General features: G+C 40.4%; 2 protein-coding genes across 2 annotated transcripts in view; both read right to left on the bottom strand.

Annotated features, from left to right (window-relative positions):
- The window catches only part of LOC121594526, a 117,768-nt gene that overhangs the window by 51,512 nt on the left and 47,855 nt on the right, over positions 1–18,401 (bottom strand). The gene's annotated exons all lie outside the window — the stretch shown is intronic.
- Positions 1–18,401, bottom strand: part of LOC121594525 (GTP-binding protein Di-Ras1) — a 173,785-nt gene that overhangs the window by 107,530 nt on the left and 47,854 nt on the right. The window lies entirely within an intron of this gene.

The following is an 18,401-nucleotide window of genomic DNA, read 5'->3' as shown; positions in this document are numbered from 1 at the left end:
CAATACTAACGCGCTTCTTTCAGCTGATGGCAAATGATCCTTCCGCGCGAAATCTCACATATCAAGAGCTACCGACGTACTTCCAATATGCCAAGCCAACTCAGCGACTTCCATGGCATGAAGGCTCAGGATGCCAGTGGATTCAACGCATTCGTGACGCAAGCATCGTGATTGGTCATATGGTATACTGTCCGATGTCGCAGATGGAACGGTACTGCTTGCGGTTGATGCTGTGCTATCGCAAGGGCCCAACTTCATTTGAAGACCTTCGGACGGTTGACGGTATCGTTTATGCGTCTTACCATGAAGCAGCTACTATGGCTGGGCTACTACAAGATGACCATGAATGGGATCGGGCAATGCAGGAAGCCGTTTCGTTCCATATGCCATCTCAACTGCGCCATCTGTTCGCAATCATCCTGTCGCAACAGCCACAAAATCCTCGCCACCTGTGGGAGTCGTACGTGTTACATTTATGTGAGGATTTCCATTGGCAGCATCGAGAGCGTTATACAACGCAGGACTCTGATCAAAACATGCTGCTACGTACACAGGAGCAATTTTGTGCTCTGCGCGTCATCGACAGATATTTGCGTCAAATGACACCATCAAAAACAAGGCGCAAGGTCAATCCCTACACCACCTTGGTTTGTACCTACCCTCAGATGTGTTCGCACACGGACAGCTTTACGTTGCACTGTCGCGAGTGACATCAAGGAAGAACGTGGCGGTGCTGATAGTGAATCCCGATTATGATCTTGAGGGTGTCACAGTGAGAAACATTGTTTACCACGAGATGATTGAGTAATTAAAAAAGATTGATGCACGAAAATAATTAATCTTAGTGCCCGTTATGTTTAAGGAAAGCCTGCTTTTAAGTCCCACAGGAACAATACAAATACTGGCATACTGGTAACATACATAACATCTTTCTTGCTTATTCACTTATTCAGTTAATAATATATTTAGTCGGAAATGAACTGTAACAGTTTGCGTATTCAGGAATTGTTACTTATCAAAATAAAACAGATAACAGATTTGATAACTCTGCATTTGCTATGTAACCCACTAACCGGGCCAAATTAACTAGTTACATCCATAATTGGTACACTAACCCTAGGTCGTTATTGTTAAATCTCCCTATACAAAACGAAGTAAGAGGTGACGCTCACGTTACGCTCACGTTACGCTAATAGGTGACACGATTGCTCACTATAGGATCTTCCTGTATGAAAAAGTTACTCACTATAGAACGGTTTTGCTAACCAACTATGGGTGCTTGGATGATTTTTATTTCTTTGCGGTGTTTCCATTCTCCGACAAGAGTTCAACAAGCAATGGTAGAGTGATTGAATCATTGATACATTCAGATCAAAAGACATCATTGTTTTCTTCTACACACGTGTTGAAAGTGTATCAGTAATTATCAAATTATTCCCAGTGATTCTAAATACTTCTGTGGTGGAGATTCTACCTCGCTCCATCCATTTTATCATGTGTAGTAGTGTTTTATTGTGTAGTTCAAAACGGTTAAATAAAAAGACTTGCTTTGAACTATCATGTACTTGCTTCCTGTACCATCATCCAAATGCAGTCAAATGCTTGCTTGAAAGGATTGCCAAATCGTACGCTATGAACGTTTAACAATTACAATTTTTCATTGTACATTAACCCAAAAATGCGTGGTACCATGCAAAATAGTGAAACCATCGGAGCTGCATAACTAGGACTAAGTGAACAACTTTAAAACATGCATATAACGGATTCATATTTCCCATAGATCGGGCCTCCACGCGCGTAATGGGACAATAATGTACACGGAATAAGGACATTCCTGGGCCATGGGGTTTTTTTTTATATGAGCACATGATGAAGCAACAAAGTTAAATGAAGTTAGTTCAATTGATTTTATCTGCATTTAGCACTCCTGGATATCCATGGCTACTTGGTACACAAATAGTCTTGCATTAGATTACGCATTAGATAGATTACGGGTCAATAATAAGCCGTGACAGTGAGCCCTGTGGATGGAACACCCATATGTCATATGAACATGTCATGACATTTAATAGAAGCTATTCCATAAGTTCACAATGACTATTCCGCTATCATTGACCATTTTTACAACCATATAGGACATACGAAAATTTAATTTAGTCAAACATCTTCTTCTTTACCACAACAACCGTTGACGGCCAAGACCTGCCTGCGCCACATCGGGGCTTGGTTTTTAGTGACTTTTTGATAACCTACACTCTTAAAAAATTTTGCCGAATCTCGGTTAATTTTTGCCGAGATCTGCACAACTGAAATCTCGGCAAAGATCTCGGTTAAATTTCTGTTGCCGACATCTCAGTTAATGACATTTTGGTTTGACGTTTACTTTTAACCGAGATTTTCGGTTAGAGCAAATCGAGATTTCGGCTAATTATAAAAACATTTTATTTTTATTTTAGTGGTTTTATTTGCGTATCAAGTAGGTTTATTTAGGTAACATGAATAAACAATATGATTTACTGGGAAAAATAGCCATAGCAGTAAGAGGCCATGATGATAGTGTACACCTTCTGCAGCATGATACCACCATCGTGCCCCTTACTGTAGCAGGACGGCAGGAAGTCACCCTATTTTTATGAGAGTTCTGGTGTGATGGGTAGCGTAGGGACAGGCGCCGATTCAACCACCGGATGGGGCACAGCGTTTGGATGTGGTACAGGTACAGGAAAATGAGCCGGCCAAGGAGCGGGCACTGGTACAGGCACGGTTCTGTAAAGCGAACAGAGTGAAACAAGTTTAAGTGAACCCTGTTTAGATTTCACGTGACGAGTGTTGATACTTACTTCGTGTAGGTGACTGGAAATTAATCCTAGAAGCCTGAACGGATTAGCTTCCACATCTGATCCTTGAATAGGGACTGCTCCGAGCGATGCTGTGAAGAGCACCGGCTGCGTGCGCTGATGGAGTTTCCTAGCCCCAACCCCGCTCCATACCCGTGCTCGATCGCACGCTACTTATGCTCGGTTTTTTCACGCTGAGAGACTCATTTAAATTTATTTTTTTACACTTTAAATTTTACATCACAACATAACTCCGAAAGGTTTTCGTTTCATTAGCACGAGATTAACAGAATGGCGAATGACAGATAGAATACCGAGCCTCGGCTAATCCAAATAGTAAAGCTGAAATCTCGGTTATTTTGACCGATGAGCTCGATGACAGCTGTATTAACGTATGTTCTCGGCATGTTGTGTTGCCGAGTTTCGGTTCAAATATTTATTGAACTGATATTTCAGTTTTAAATGGTACTAATTTTCGGCTACTGGTTTTTTTTTAACTGATATCTGATACTGATATCAGCAAGAATCGAAAGAGCCGACGGATTTCGGCAGTTTTTGTAACCGAGGTCGTGAAATATTTTTAAGTGTGTATAGCATGATAATAGTCAGTCATATAGGAACTTGAACCCACGATAACTAAATAAGACAAAACTATGGAAGGGCTATGAACCGGGATAAGAATTGGATGGAAACCTGTACCAAGAAAGCAACACGGTCATAAAAAGTATCAGTAAAAAGTCATCAAAAGAGAGCAGGAATGCTTTTCTACATGTTTACATGAAAACATTTAAATGTGCCCTGCAGCCAGTATACACGTCTTAAGTTCTGTTACGAAACCCTGCAACCGGGCCAAATTAACTAGTAACAATAAAAACTACTAAATAATATAACAAGAATAACAAGCTCAATGGTCATATTTGGAGATTTTTACAAGTGACACTAGATTATATGCTTCCAACTATGTGAAAATCCGTCTTTTTCCCGGTCATACATACAATTTTAAATCGACTAAACTTTATGATGCAACTCCGTATGCAAATTATCGTTTGAACTATTCAGTCCATCTTCAACAGGTGTCTTATGACACAATCAATTATCAATAGCTTTTTCTTTATATGCAAAATCATGTACACAGGGATATGTCCAGCACAGGTTTTATTCAAGGTCTTTACTTTGTTGCATACCTTGCTATGTATGGGAGGATCAATCCACGTCCAACGTTTTATGAATCGATGATATGTCTATACATTAGGTCTCTGAGGGACTACAGCATGTAAATATGCTATATCAATTGGACGTCGACGCAATGATACCTAAAGACACTATGAATCTAACAATAGCCAAAACCACAAAAAATATCACATTAAGTTAAGATTTTCATAAATACATTTTCTAACACTACCACTGTTGGGTTCACCGGTCAAAGCAGATTGCAATCAAAATATAACTTACAAGAGCTGTTATGTGAATCAGTGTGATACATATTTTCCCACCGTCCCAGTTAAGTACACTTCTGTGATTTACGTACATGCAAGATAAATCGCATACCAGCCATGTTTTGTCATGAGCAGCACACACGGTACAGGTCATCAAACGATTTCTCCTACTTTATCGCGCTAGAGCGAACGTAACGAAGCAGATCCTGTTACGACAACATACTTGTGTTGGCTTCAATGGAATGGATTAATAATTTTCATATAAACACAACGAACGACTTCCACAGATTCCGCTGCATCGATGGCTCTGCATCATACACAATTTGCCGTCATGGATACGGAAAGATGCAACAAACTCGAAGTATTTTGCACCATGCAGGTTACCAATTTTGAGCAATCATCGAATACAACAACCATGGTGCTCTCCCGATGCTCTCCCTTATTTTGCACTCCACAAACGGTTGCGGCGCTGGTTGCTAAAGCTGTTCCGATATCGAAAAAGGGAGATGATGCTCGTACCTTGCTTGATGGTTATGGTTAGCACAAGACATTCAAAGGTGTAACGAATAGTTTCTTTGAACATTTTTCAGTATTTGCCTGATTATTGCATCCATACTGCTAACATTTTATATAAATCACAACAATGTAGTTTGATTTGGTATGTTGGCTTCACAAAGTAATATCTACAGGCAAATTTACGCTGGCGATAGCTGAGTAAATTATTTTTCCAACTATTATCCAAGTAACATTAAGATTCACCTCCACACATTCAAACCGTTCAGCGTGCCATATCAGTCTTCAGACGGTATCTATCGCCATGCCAAACTCAATTACTGATCAACTTCATAGCAGCGCAAAGCATGGAGGAATCGGAATTGGGTCGATCCGGTACTAAAACGTGCATTGCTTTATTACTGCACTTTATGCACTGGACGTAAACGACTCGACATAGACGTTTTTACGTTCACCGATCCAGCCCTACCCGTGACCCGTGTACACACATTTGCAACCGATGCACGAAACACAGACGCACGGCAATATTTCACAAACATAAAAGAATATCATTAACATCGTTTTATCCTGCCATCTAGCTGCGGCGGCCTATCACAAAAATAGCTGCCGTTTAAAAAGTTCACACCCTTCCCTGATAGACTTACTTTGTATCCATACACTTATTAGTTCTAAGGCAACAGTTTTCTACGATACACAATTGTATCTTATTTTAGGTTTTACTCATATTCGTCGACTATTCGTCGATTAATTAATTTATGGTGGTAGAGCAACAAATAAGCCATTAAGCAGATAGTTTTGGAAAAGAAACCGATTATAAAATAAGCTCGAGTGAAGTTGTATAACAAGTTTCTTGTTTCATATTTTTGCGTTCCACAGCGTACTAATTCTGCTTAAGAGCTTCTCACTATATATAAAATCGAAAATCGTCACAAGAAATCGAGAAAATTAAAAGGTATTGCTGCCCGTGACGAACTAAGGCATTAGCCCATAAGCGGCCAAAAGATAAAAGCTTTGTTACAGTTTTGATCGTGGATGTTCATTGCGGGGTGTTGGTGGCTTCAACGTTAAAGTTTAATCGGTAGTAATTTACTAGCGGGTGGCAAGAACTACTAAATTCAGGATGTCCTTCCGGAACGAAGTACAAAAAGCAGGGATGGTTAATGGTGCGAGACTTGATAGCTACATACTAGGTGTTATGTTAAGTAATCGTGTGCACTACAAACAGCCGAATCAGCATCGTCTGTAGAATCATCCACAATGGTGCTGTTCTTACTGTAGTGTACCTAAAAGGACAGAAAACGCTAGCTATACGATGGAATCTAGCAAAAGTGACCAAATGATGCTATTACCACCGACGAACCGACGTGACATTTCGAACAAAATGATCGATCTACGCGTTCCATAGCCGTGGACATTTGTGCCACGCTCCACCCTCGACCCCAGGGTACCCCAGGTACCCCAGTAACACTTCGTTTTGTATAGGGAGATAAACGGAATAAGAGGTGACGCTCACGTTACGCTCACATTACGCTCATAGGTGACGCTTGCTCACTATAGGATCTTCCTGTACGAAAAAGTTACTCACTATAGAACGGTTTTGCTAACCAACTGTGGGTGCTTGGATAATTTTTATTTCTTTGCGTTGTTTCCATTCTCCGACAAGAGTTAGAGAGTTAGAAGCAATGGTAGAGTGATTGATTTCTTGCAATTAGAAAATCTCATTGATTCATTGTTTTTTTCAATACAAAACTTCTACACCAACGAATTGAAAGTGTATCATCATTTGTTGTTCCGATTGATCGACTTAATTTTTTATAAAATTAAAAAATAAAAACTAACCAGAGAAAAAGTTATTGACAATGTATAAAAAGAAGTGACATTCAAATGAAAATAATAACTATTTAATAAAAAAAAGTTTACAACAATAAGAAATATTTTATGGAGAATTATTCCTCATTTATATGCATGGAAATGTTTGATGACAAATATGATATTAAAATTGTAAAAATTATTTTACAATATGCTTGAAGGTCGTCAATTTACGGTGAAAGAATAACAAAAGCATTCCAAAATTCTACAAGATTTCTCAACAAGATTAAATGTTGGAAAAGTTTGTAAACAGTGGACGGGAAAGCATATACATCACATTAAGAGATAAGGTAACACAAGTAGTTCAACGTTACTGTTAATATTTTCGGCGCGTCCCTCAAAAGCACTCATATTCCTAAAATCTATTTCTCAAAGCGATAATGCAAGAAGGATGGCTCTGTATAACACTCCTGACGATGAGGAACATGCAGACACAAAAAACACGCCTACAACGTAAACGGTAGGTCGAGTACCGTCACCGAGGACAGACAGTTGATGATACTACAGGTCCGGGACCATCGAAAACGAGGACAAACGATCGTGACGAGAATCCTCACATGAATTGCAGGTTACTCCATCAGAAGAGACGCATGCTGCACGATCACATCTTCAGATACATCGAGAGATAGTAAGTATATCATAAGTCAATCATTTTGCAACAGCTAATAATAAGAAAACTTATTAATCTTCACCATACGCAGCAGATACAATTCGTTCTCCCGCTTCGCCAACGATGGGAAGCCTTTCGACGAAAACGAATCCAAAACAAATACGGAGCACGAACACTAAATTCTGGACTTGGTTATCACGATAACTACAACTACCCTATGCGCCATAAACTGAACGCTCGCACACCGTGCCCATATTGTGCGGCAGAAAAATGGGCTGGAGAGACTGGAACATTGTGCTGTAATAGTGGTCAGGCCATTTTGCCACCATTTCAAGAGCCTCCAACTGAGCTATCTGAACTGTTCGACGATGTAGAATTCATGCGAAATTGTTGTAATCTAGCAATCGTTGTCAAACTTATATGTAGATCACAGTGGTCTATGAACGCATAACGGATTAGTTAGTTGTAATAACACCTTTAGTAAGAACAGACGTCTTTAGGTTATGGGCGACAAGCACCGCAGTTTTCCGGAACAGGCTACGACACCTGGAAGTTTCGGGTCGAAGTGTTTTTTGAAAGCGTCGAAGGTATGGGACGCAGTGGTAAAGGACGTTCCATCAGTGGCCAGTGAAGTGGCCAAGTTTGAGGAAATGGACGCGAAGGCAATGTCTCTACTGGTGAGCTTTATTTCTGACGAATACTTGGGATGTATTCGAGAAAAATCCACTACGAAGGAAATGTGGGAAGCACTGGAGAATGCCTTCCCGAGGATTTCTTGGCGAATGTAAATGGTCTTAAGGAACCAGATCGCTCGTCTGAAGTTGAAGGAAGGGACATCGTTGCGCGCCCACCTTCAACAATTTGAGGATCTGGTTCGGCAGCTTCGAGTGGCCGGATCAAAACTTGAAGAAAGTGACGTCTGTTCGGCTTTGAGTTTAACGCTTCCGGAGTCCTACGATCCCCTGATGACGGCATTAGAAAACCTTCCTGAATCACAATTAACGTATGAGTTAATGAAGACCCGGTTGCTAGGCGACGAATGCAAGCGCTTGGATAGAATCGAAAATTCTGTGGAGAATCCTACTGCATTCGCTGGAAAAAATCGAAATGGGAACGGTTTTGTGGAAAACAACAGTGGAAAAAAAGGGCATATGAAAAAGGACTGTCGAATTAAAACGAAAGCCAACGTTGCCAGTGATTCAAGACAAGTTGTGTTCATGGCGGATGAAATCGGACGTAGGGTACAAACCAGTGATCAGCTTCAATTACAGCTGGATTCAGGAGCTAGTGACCTCATGGTAAATTCGAAAAAGTTTTTTACAACCGTGGAAAACTTGAAACAGCCAGTTTTCATCGATGTAGCGAAGAATGGGGAATCTCTCGTGGCCAAAGAAAGCGGCGTTATTAACGGAATGAGCAACCATAGCGTTCTGATGAGCGCTGAAAACGTTCTGTATGTGCCGACTTTAAGAGAAAACCTCATGTCTGTGAAAAAGCTAACGAAGGCTGGTGTAGAGGTAATATTTCAAGAAACGCAAGTGATAATGAAAATCAATGGAAAAATAATTGCAACTGGAAAACAGCGAGGAAATCTGTACGCTATCGAATTGAAAATTGAACGGGCTAATGCAAGTATAGCAGAAGTGGAGTATGCTGATCTTTGGCACCGTCGTCTCGGTCACATCAGTGAAGGTGCCATGTCTACTATGATACGTGAAGACCTTGAGCTTTTCCGGTTTGAAGCGCACACCCAGAGCAAGTTCTGTGACGTGTGTGTCTTGGGTAGACACTGTCGGGAGCCGTTCAATGGTGCCAGACCGTTGGAACAATCGGTGCCAGTGCAACCCGACCGTTGGAACGTATCCACTCTGACGTATGTGGACCGATCGACACGCCATCGTGGGAAGGTCATCGCTACTTCGTCTCGTTCATAGAGGATCAGTCCCATTTTGCTGTGGTGTATTTGCTTCGAAAGAAATCGGAGGTCTTTGAAAAATTCAAAGAGTTTTCAGCAATGGCGACTGCGATGTTTGGTACGAAATTTTCAAAACTCACTGTAGACCAGGGACGTGAGTATTTTTCGAATAATCAACAGAAGTACAACAAGGCGATGGGAATTCAGGTGGAGCCAACAGTAGCCTACTCACCGCATACGAACGGGGTCGCGGAACGGTTCAACCGAACTCTTATCGAAAAGGTACGTACTATGTTAATTGGATCGAATGCGCCCAAGTCATTGTGGAGTGAAGCTGTGCTAGCTGCTGTGTACATCTTAAATCGAAGTCCAACGTCTGCGATATCAAAGAACGTTACGCCTGCTGAACTATGGTATGGAAGAAAGCCATATCTGGAAAAGGCTCGTGTCTTTGGATGTCGAGAATTTGCATGGGTGCCGAATCAACAAAGAAAGAAGCTTGATGCAAAAAGTCGACAGTTATTTATGGTCGGATATGCACCAAACGGCTATCGGCTATGGGACAAGGATTCTAAACAAATCGTTATTGCTCGTGATGTGAAGTTTAACGAAACATATTTTCCATTGACGAATGATACACAAAATAACGGAAAATTAATTGTACCGCTAACCTACGAGCAAGAGGGGGAAGAAGTAATCGAGGAAGAAGTGATCGAGGATGCCGTTAATGTACATCCGGAAGAAGAAGATCCAGACGAACAATATGGGCAAAACTCTTCTACTGAATCACTTGACTGCGATGGTGTCCAATCGTGTAATGATGATGAAGATGCAGCGGAAGTAGACGATACCGCGCTCCCTTCGCATCTAGATCTGGAATTGTCTTCCGGCCCTAGTGGCGAACAGTCTAGGAGGCACAGCGAACGGGAGCGCCGATTTCCCGGTAAGTTCCTTGACTATATTACCGGATTCAGTGCTTGTGCTGTTGGCCCTCCGTTCTCTTCAGACGTTCCAGAAATGTATAACGACATTAATGCTCGTGAGGATCGTGACCGATGGTACCAAGCGGTATAAGATGAACTAAACTCCATGAAGGTCAACGATGTGTGGAAGCTGACGGTGTGTCCAGCCGGTGTGAAACCGCTAAAAACAAAGTGGGTGTTCCGGCTGAAGGAGGATGAAACCGGACAACAGGTCCGGTAAAAGGCGCGACTTGTAGTCAAAGGGTTTCTACAACGGCCCGGGATTGACTTTGAATACACATTTGCACCCGTTGCTAGGTTGTCGACAGTTAGAGTAGTACTAGCTGTTGCCGTCCATCGTGGCTTACACGTACACCAAATGGACGTCAAAACGGCTTTCATACACGGAGTGTTAAAGAAGGACCTGTACATGGAAGTGCCCCAAAGCGTGAGGGCTAGACCAAGCATGGTGTGCAAACTTAGAAAATCGTTTTATGGTCTAAAACAAGCTCCACGATGCTGGAATGACCGCTTCAACTCGTCATTGTTGAAGTTTAGGTTCTGTAGCTCAAACCGAGACTACTGTCTGTACGTTTCAACTGAAAAAGGTGATGAAATTTATCTGGTACTTTATGTCGACGATCTTCTGATTGTTGGACGAAATATTCGAACGATGGAGAGACTGAAACGGCGGCTCACAGATGAATTTGAAATGACCGATTGTGGGCAAACGAAGTTTTTCCTGGGAATGCGAATGAAGTACAACCGTAATCGTGGCGAACTGAAACTGTCACAGGAGGCAGCTGCAAACAAAATTTTAGAAAAATTTGGAATTACCAGATTTTACCAATAGTCCCGCAAGGGACCAATGCACAGGTGGTTCAGCAATGTATAAAGAAAAGTCCATTGTGGAGGCTGTTTCGGGTTTTGCGGTTAAATACCAACATGCGCGTTCGAACTGCGCCAACCGTACATAATGCCAATGATCTACAGCAGCTATGTCAAACTGGCGGCCCGCGTCAATAATGAATGCGGCCCGCGAGAATATTTTGAGAAGTGCTGAAAGCACTGCAAACCAAAAATCTGTTATTACTATTTGTCGAAGTGTTTTCAATTTTCCAGAGCAGAACAATCATTGTGTCGCTATCATCATTGTGTCGCTTTATTTTTCTAAATTAACATTAATGTTCCCATAACATCTAACAAACTTATTCTACGCGTACGTACAGAACAACCGAGACCTTTAAAAAACATTAAATCGAATGAAAACTCATTTGTTTTATGTTTCGATTAAATTCTGAATATTAGCATAATTTTGTGCAGACTCGACGCAAATTTGTTTTTCCATATAGAATGTGCAATCAACTGTCTAGAAACAAAATAGGAATGAAAATAGCAAGATATACCCACTTGGAAACTTTGCAACAACTAGTGATGGATTGTCAAACCAACAGTTTCACTCGTTGCCATCCGAAGCATATAGAGCCGTCTAGAGTCATTCGGAACCGTCAAAAATCAAAACCAAAATGAAATGATTACGCTTAAGATAAAAGAATGTTTATTAAGGATTAAAATAAGCGATTGCCCAAGTCCTGTAATACATAGCTAATTAATAGGTTAGCTCACACAACCCTTTGCTTAATTCGCGAATCATTTCCCTTTAAGTGTCAAAAAAAAATATTTGCCAACCTTTTTGTGTTCACACACCACGAATCTGCGTCGGATAAAATTATCGTAATTTAACCAAATTATTCATAAACAACGGATTCTTGTTATAAGGAATGAATATACCATCAGAACATTTGGGACCTGGAAATTAGCGAAAACTAATGTTCAAACACGATTTATTACAATTTTTCTCTTGAACTGTCAAAAAATCGCAGGCAAATATTTTTGTTATTCATCCAGCTCGGATTGCTTATAAAAAGATTGGCAGAACGCGACAAATGAAAAATATCCTATTTTAATAATAAGGATAAAAGAAATTGCATGTGAATTTAAAATTATATTAAACATTTTTTTAAATAAAACAGCACAATGAAAAATAACAATGCAAATTTTTAAATAAGAAACGATTCCAGATTTGAAGCGAGGGGTACAAAAAGTCAATTAGTTTAACAATCATAATTTTAAACAGTATTTTATATAAATATTGAGGTATATTTTTTATTCTCAACTTTGCGGCCCGCGAATCACTGAAAATCTGTACTTGTGGCCCTCTGATGAAATGAGTTTGACACAGCTGATCTACAGCAATTTGCAATAATTTTCTACTCTGCATCGATAAGGGTCGCTACTCCACATATCCGGGAATGAACGCCTCTGTAGCAAAGCTCCCACACAATATGGCGTTGCTCCACTCTTCCAGCATTGATGACGACGAGAGGAAGTTCGTAAAGTAAGTTTAATCGAATACACGGTGGCATTATCGAAAATCGGAATATTTCACAGATCGAGCAATACTGTCACCAAAAAACTTTGATGTGAGAGCTATCAACAACAATGTGTTGGAACAATTACCTGGCCAGGTACAGGAGTATCTTTGGTGGCAACTAAAGGAACCTCTTGCTCTTTCGGATTGACTAACGTGTATACCCAGAGTTTCTGCACTCTATTAATGTAAGCGGAATTCCAGTTCATTGTCTGCAGTTGAAGAAAAACACACCAGTACTGCTTCTGCGAAATCTTAACACCGAGCGCGGGCTATGCAATGGTTCGCGTTTACAGATCATCGATATGAAACCACATTGCCAGTTAAAATCCGTGCATGTAAGCAAACGGCGGGGAGTGGATGTATTATTGCCACGTATCTTTTGTAATAGCAACGATGTAAAGCTTCCGTTTCAAATTTGTCGCAAGCAATTTCAGGTGCAGGTTTGCTTCGTAATGACTATTAACATCAAGGAAGAACATGGCGGTACTGAGTGCTAGTGAATTCCGATTATGATCTTGAGGGTGTCACACTGAGAAACATTGTTTACCACGAGGTGATTAATTAAAAAAATATTGATGCAGGTAAATAATTCATCATTCATAGTGCCCGTGATGTTTAAGGAAAGGCTGTTTTGAAATCTAACAGGAACAATAGTAATACTGGCATACTGGTAACATACAGTGTGGCACCATCTTTCTTGCGTATACACAGCAAATGAAAAATGAGAAATCATGTTGAATAAATCTTCTTCTTCTTCTTCTACTTTGGCACAACAACCGCTGTCGGTCAAGGCTTGCCAGTACCCACTAATGAAGTGAGCTTGGCTTTCCGTGACTTATTGTTACCATAGCAGGATAGTCAAGTCCTACGTATAAGGGCACGGTCTATTCGGGACTTGAACTCATGACGGGCATGTTGTTACGTCGTACGAGTTGACGACTGTACCACCAGACCGGCCCTGTTAAATAAACATAGTTAATAATCTATTTAGTCGGAAATGAACTGTAATAGTTTGCGTGGTCAGGAATTGTTGTTTATGAAAATTCTTACAGAGAAGAGATTTGATAATTTGGCCCGGTTAATGGGTTACACAGCGAATTCAGAGTTAACTAGTTAATTTAAACACAAACACCATGGTTTGACACACCACTCGATGTTTCACTGACATCCATTGAAGGATGTTTAGCGCATGAGGGCGGAGGATTATATCGTCCACAGTTAAGGACATTTCTCATTACTGCTTTGCAACCGTTGCACTATGGGGCGACCACGATCAAACCGCGGTCATAAGTCATTTTTGTACTATTTACATTGTGTATCATATCGAATCTTGTCTAAAATAGCCAACTTTCTTGTAAAACATTATTTTAGGCGCTGGAAAACTAGACGGCGCCATTGTACACCGTTTTTACAGGGTATTTCACATGTTAGAAATATTTTGGTACACCATAGTATTGGAACGAATGTCTCTATAAGGCCGAACAACGAGATCATAGCGTCATACTCAAGGTGTTAGTCTTCATACTCTAGAAAAAGTCTTTATATTGGGTGCCAAAATCTTTCTAACGAGTGAAAACCCTGTATCCCTTTGAAATATGTGTCTGTGGCGATGTACAGCAATCGGTGAATACAATCGTCATCAACTTTGTTTTATATTTGATAATCATTGTATTGGTTTGAATAACAAAACCTTAAAATTAACTAACATAAAATAAATAAATAAATAAACCAAGTAATTAAAAATAAATTGGTATCATCAATTTTCCAAGTGCTCATAGCACCCTACATAAAGCCGGGCTACATTGATCGTACTCCGTAGTGTGAAGGCCGAGGGGACATTGTCCATACTCGCTAGTGCAATTTTTATGTGAACACGTACGCTACCTAGCGACGGCGGGTGGAAGCTAGAGGCTGGTATAATTTATCTTAAAAAAAGTTTTTTTGATCGAGGAGGCTATATTTTTACCCAATGAGTGAAAAAGATTGAAAGATGTGGAAAAATGTTGCCCAGCGCTTTGTATGAATGACGATTTGTGAAGAGCTTGTGAAGACAGCCAACATGAAACTTCAAACGGATGCACACCACAGCAAAATGGACTGGTGGAACGTGCCAACAGAATTATCGCGGAAATGGCGCGGTGTTTACTGTTCCAAGGAAACATAACCAAAGGATTTTGGGCGGAAGCGGTTTCAACCGCAGTTTATCTTGTCAATCGTTCTCCTACTCTTGGACACAGTTTAACTTCGGAGGAAGCACCTGTAAGAAAACCTTACCTTTCACATTTGCGTGTGTTTGGAACGAAATCGATGGTGATGATTCCAAAGGAGAAGCGACGTAAATGGGATCGGACATCTCATAAATGCGTTCTGACTGGCTTTGATGAAGATACGAAAGGATATCGTCTGTATGACTCTAAGAAGAAGCAAACGATCCTCAGCCGCGAAGTAATTTTTCTAGATGACGGTTGTTCATCTGACGTGAAAGTTACAGTGATGCAAGAGCCAAGAAGAATATTCGTTAGACTGGACACTAAGGAAAAAGCTGCAACCCAACCAGTGCAAGTCAATTTTGCACCTGATGCAGGATCAGACAGCACGTTGCAAGAAAATGATGCAGAAACGGATGGTGAACTCGATGAAAGCACGACAGAAGACAAAAACAACACTACTACAGAAACGATGGTACAAACTGAAAGCGATTCGAGTGATTTTCTTGGAGTGGAACTGGTGCTGATCCTGTTTTACACAAAGAAGCACTCGCTAGGGACGATAGCACTGAATGGCGGACTGCCATGCAGGAAGAGTATAACGCTCTGATGGAGAACAAAACCTGGACGCTAACTTCGCTCCCGAAAGGAAGACAAGTGATAAAATGCAAATGGGTGTATGAGACCAAACAATTCATCAGAACATTTCAGTCGATGCAAGGCTCATTTAGTCGTCAAAGGATTCTCACAGCGAAAGGGGGAAGATTATGATGAAACGTACGCTCCCGTGGTAAGGTATAGTTCGCTGCGATACCTTTTTGCCCTGGCTATCAAACATGATCTGATGATAGACCAAATAGATGCAGTAACAGCATTTCTACAAGATGATCTTGATGAAGAGATTTACATGGAGCAACCACCTTGCTTCATTGATGGACAGCGGAAAACGTTGGTATGTAAACTTAACAAAGCTATTTATGGTTTGAAGCAGGCGAGCCGGGTTTGGAACAACAAACTAGATGCAGCATTACAACGGTTCGGCCAGATACCAACGCAGTACAATCCTTGCGTGTATGTGGGCAGCAAAGGAGGTAAGATCATTATCGTTGCTATATACGTTGGCGACATGATGATTTTTAGCAACGATGTGTGTTGGAAAACGTTTGCTTCCCTTGAAAAAAAAAGTGAGAGAATTGAATTCTTTAGGCTACTTCAACGCAGTACCAAAAAATTTTTGTCAACGCAGTACCAAAAAAAGTGTTTTTTATTCTCTCTTATAATCGCGTTTGTACACTTGGCCCATTAACGACAAAAAGCGAACGATTCCGAGATTTTTCTCCCTTTTTATATGTTTTGAACCGGATCAAAACATCGCCTAGTCTGACAGATGTTGGAACCTTACAAAAGTTCCAACAATGTGGCATGGAAAAAGCAGTTGAAGAAACTTTTTTATAGCTGTTTTCGTATGAAGGATTTAGGAACAGCACAGCACTGCCTAGGTATAAAAAAGACATCATCAAGATGAATCAAGAAGTCTACATACAATCTATTTTAAAGAGGTTCAATATGGATAAATGTAAACCTGTGGCTATTCCAATGAACAACAATGAGAAGCTAACCAAGGAAGAAAGTCAGAAGAGTAACACTGGCACAAAGTACTCGACCCAACGGCTTCTTGATACGGCACATCTTTCATCACAGCAGTTTCAAATACATCAGACATTTTGTGAGTGTGACAGCGGTGAATATGCTGAGTCGATTCAACAAAAATCCAGGACAAAAACATTGGAATGCAGAGAACCATGTAATCGCTATCTTCGAGGGACTTCTAATCTCAAATTGTTTTACAGAAAGAATGTAGATTCTAAAATTATCGGTTACTGTGATGCTGATTGGGGATCTGATCTAGATGAACGAAAATCCACCACTGACAACATCTTTATGGTGCAAAGAGAAGCTATTTCATGGATGTGCAAGAAGCAACCGACGGTAGCCTTATCTAAGTGTGAGGCTGAATACATGGCAACGCTTTCTGCGCAATTGACGAATGCGGATGAAGTGATTGAAATTCGTTGTGATAACCAGAGATGCATTGTGATCGCTAAGAATGGTGGGTACCATCCACGTACGAAACATATTGATATACCTCACCAATTCATCAAAAATGCTCTCAGCCGGGGGATTGTCAATCTAGAATATGTCAGCACGGAGGACCAGATTGCAGATGGACTTACTAAACCATTGCAACGGGCTAAGTTCGAAATTAGTCGCATGTTAATGGCTATCTCTGAGGCTTGGGGAGGAGTGTGGAAGAGCAAACCTCGAGTAAAATAGTAAGCTATGATTATTAATTTAAGGTTCTTAAAAATATAGTCTTGTTCCAAACAGCAACCTTTACACAGCTACTCTCTACAAATAAAAATAATGGGCCCAATAACACTACATTCGGGGACCCCTAGGGTGTTATTAGATAGACTTCCCCCAAACTTTGTCTTCTGAGGTCTCTCTAGTAAAAAAGTAGTGAACCATTTGAGTTCAGTGCCCGCAAAACCAAAAAAAATTATTGAGCTCAACAATAGGCTACTATAAATCGTTTCTAAAGCTCGCTTGAGATCCAAAAACACAGCTAGTGTCCCTTGTTTTTGATACATGATTGAGCCAATCATTTCGTTCAAAATGAGCTCTACTACTGCCTCGAACAAACAACTTTTCCAAATACAAATGACAGAACATTAATTCGGAACGCTTTTGTAACGCAAGTGCCACGTCGGTTCGTTGGTGCTATTACCATTTTACTGATCATTTTAGTTGAAAACAACTCTGCTTTAATAAAGGAAAATTAGGAGCAATATTTGAAAGTTTTGGCGTTAATATGTTGACGTTTTTTTGTTAGAATAAACTTCACGGAATTTGAAAACGGGAAAATTTGCATTAAAATGATTCTAAGCATCTATTGCTCATTAACAAAGCATGAATTATAGGTCGAATAAAAAATAGAAATCAGTTGCGAACCACGTACGACATATTGTTACATTTATGTGCATCAAAAGCGCCAGACGCATTCAAGCAGAAGCGGGCATTTCAAGATTGTATGTTCTGTATCCGCTCAGTTGGAAACATGTTACATACGTACTAGCGGTATTTTAAGACAGCATTACACCACTGAACTTTCTTCACACGTTTTGCTGAGGACACTGTTTTGCTATGCTTTAGCAAAAAAAAATCCTGCCGATAGCTAGAAAAATTGTTGACATAAATGCATGAGTTCTCGCAAAGGCGTCAAATGTATGAGATCGATTGGAAATCAGACAGTCTCCTTTCATTAAAAGATTTTTGGTATCTCTTTCCATTTTGCTAAGAACCGCACTGTATGGTATTAGCGATTTTCAAGCACATAATCCTAATTTTATCTCAAAATCATCATTTTGGTGCAAAATATTAGTTATTTAACGACTACACATCAAAATCTACCAACATTTCATCGAAAATATGTATTTTTTCCGTATGTCCAACTGACAACTGTCGGTTTGGTCGCAGTGCTTAGTTTCCAAGTGAACAAATCGGGGTTGTGTTATTTTCGAAACATAAAGTGTTATTTTGTGTTTTAAGCATCATTGT

The sequence above is a fragment of the Anopheles merus genome, chromosome 2L, assembly GCF_017562075.2.
Source record: "Anopheles merus strain MAF chromosome 2L, AmerM5.1, whole genome shotgun sequence".
Taxonomy (NCBI): domain Eukaryota; kingdom Metazoa; phylum Arthropoda; class Insecta; order Diptera; family Culicidae; genus Anopheles; species Anopheles merus.
The sequence above is the reverse complement of the archived record's forward strand: the minus strand, read 5'-3'. Positions and strand labels throughout refer to the sequence as shown.